Consider the following 2,545-nt stretch of genomic DNA (forward strand, 5'->3'; position numbering starts at 1 on the left):
AAAAAAAAAAAAGAAAGAAGATGAAATCACATCTGAGAAGCTAACTGGGGTTAAACTGTGGATTATAGCTGGGCCAAGAGAAAAACTTACTGCATTGAGTTTGAAGTCCTGAAGAAATACCTCAACAGCGGTGGCGATATCTTTGTGATGCTAAGAGAAGGTGGAGAATCCAGATTTAACACCAATATTAACTTCTTTTTTTTTTTTTTTTTTTGAGTCAGAGTCTCACTCTGTCACCCAGGTTGGAGTACAGTGGCATGCTCATGGCCACCCCAGCGTCAACCTGCTAGGCTCCGGCGATCCTTCTGCCTCAGCCTTTCAAGTAGCTGGAACTACAGGCGTATGCTATCATACCTGGCTAATTTTTTATTTATTGTAGAGAAGAGGTCTCGCCAAGTTGCCCGGGCTGGTCTCGAACCCATGGACTCTGGAAATCCTCTCACCTCTACCTCCCAAAGTGCTGGGATTATAGGCTGAGCCACCAAGCCCGGCCAATATTAACTTCTTACTAGAAGAATATGGAGTTATGGTTAACAGTGATGCTGTGGTTGGGAATGTGTATTACAAATATTTCCATCCTAAAGAAGCTCTAGTTTCCCATGGAGTCTTGAACAGGGAAATTAGCCTAGCGGCAGACAAGGCTGTGCCTGGAATCATGGACGAGGAGAGCAGTGGAAACAACGCCCAGGCTCTCAACTTTGTCTATATTTTTTGGTGCCACATTGAGTGTCATGAGACCAGCAGTGGCTGTTCTGTCTACAGGCTTTGTCTGCTTCCATCTTAACAGACCCATTCTGGCTTTCTATCACTCAAAGATCCAAGGTGGCAAGCTGGCGGTACCCAGTTCATGTCACATGTTAAGACCAATATTTGGATAAAGAAGAAAACAGCAAGATCGTGGATATCGTTTTCCAGTGGCTCGCGACAAGAGACATCCACCTAAACCAGACTGGTGCTGAAGACCCAGAGATTTCCGACCACATGATGCCTGCAGACACAGCCACCCTGTCAGAGCGGTTTCGAGTGTGTCTCCAGGAGCACAATGAGAACACAAGGGACTTTACCACCCTCTTCGGCCTGTCTGTTTACCACCTGGATACCACCTCCCTCCCGAAGGTCATCAAAGGTCATCAAGGCTCAGGAGCGGCTAAATGTGAAACATGAACCACTCCCACTTATCCAGCCTTAGTTGGAGACGCGCTGGCAGCCTTTAAAAAAAAGCACAAGGTAGCCGGGCACGGTGGCTCAGCCTGTAATCCCGCGCCTTTGGGAGGCTGAGGTGAGTAGATTGCCTGAGCCCGTGAGTTCGTGACCCGCCTGGGCAGCGAGACCTCGTCTCTACAATAAATCAAAAAATCAGCCGGGCGTGGTAGCGCGCGCCAGTAATTCCGGCTACTAGGAAGGCTGAGGTGGAAGGATCGCTGCAGCCCAGCAGGTCGAGGCTGTGGAGGCCGGGAGCGGCCACTGCACTCCAGTCTGGGCGACAGTGAGACTCCAACTCAAAAAAAAAAAAAAAGCACAAGGTATCACTATACACTTATTAGGAAGACAAAATTTATCTTTTTTTTGTTTTTTGAGTCATGCTTACGGCCACCCCAGTGTCGACTTGCTGGGTTCAGGCGATCCTTCCGCCTCAGCCTTCCAAGTAGCTGGAACCGCAGGCATGTGCCACCACAACCGGCTAATTTTTTGATTTATTGCAGAGATGAGGTCTCACCAAATTGCCCAGGCTGTTCTTGAACCCTTGGGCTCAGGCAATCCCCTCACCTCGGTCTCCCAAAGTGCTGGGACTCAGCCGGGCTCGGTGGCTCAGCCTGTAATCCCGCACCTTTGGGAGGCTGAGGTGAGTGGATTGTCTGAGCCTGTGGGTTCGAGACCCACCTGGGCAACTTGGCGACACCTCATCTCTACAATAAATCAAAAAATTAGCTGGTTGTGGTGGCACATGCCTGTAGTTCCAGCTACTTGGAAGGCTGAGACAGAAGGATTACCGGAGCCCAGCGGCTCGAGGCTGCGGTGGCTGGGAGCGGCCACTGCACTCCAGTCTGGGCGACAGAGTGAGACTCCGACTCAAAAAAAAAAAAAAAAAAAGGTTTATTCTGAACCAAACATGAGGACCCAGAAAAAATAAAATAAAATAAAAATGACTGACCGTACCTAGTGGTGGGAAGGAAGTGGAGGAACATGAGCTTTCATAGACTTTGTCAAGCAGTTTGTTAGTTTCTTAAAAAGCTAAATATATACCTATCATACTGTCCAGCTCTTACAAAATTTATCCACAAAAAAATGCCCATAGAAAGACTTGCACACAAATATTTATAGGAGCTTTATTTGTAATGGACAAAAGTTGGAAACAACCCAAATGCCCATCAATAGGTGAATAATTAATTGTGGTATATCATACAATGGAGTCGTTCTTAGCAATAAAAGGAATGAACTATTGATACACGCAGCATGGATTAATCACAAAACAATTATGCTGACTTAAAGAAGCCAGACACCACCCTCTACCAAAAAGAGAGTAAACACCATATGTTTATAATTA

General features: G+C 46.9%; 1 pseudogene; it reads left to right on the forward strand.

Moving 5' to 3' along the window:
* The first annotated feature begins 13 nt into the window (after positions 1-13).
* Positions 14-1,189, forward strand: LOC103263135 (annotated as a pseudogene).
* The last annotated feature ends 1,356 nt before the right edge of the window (positions 1,190-2,545 follow it).

Source organism: Carlito syrichta, unplaced genomic scaffold (genome assembly GCF_000164805.1).
Source record: "Carlito syrichta isolate Samal-C Ts95f unplaced genomic scaffold, Tarsius_syrichta-2.0.1 Scaffold304738, whole genome shotgun sequence".
NCBI lineage: Eukaryota > Metazoa > Chordata > Mammalia > Primates > Tarsiidae > Carlito > Carlito syrichta.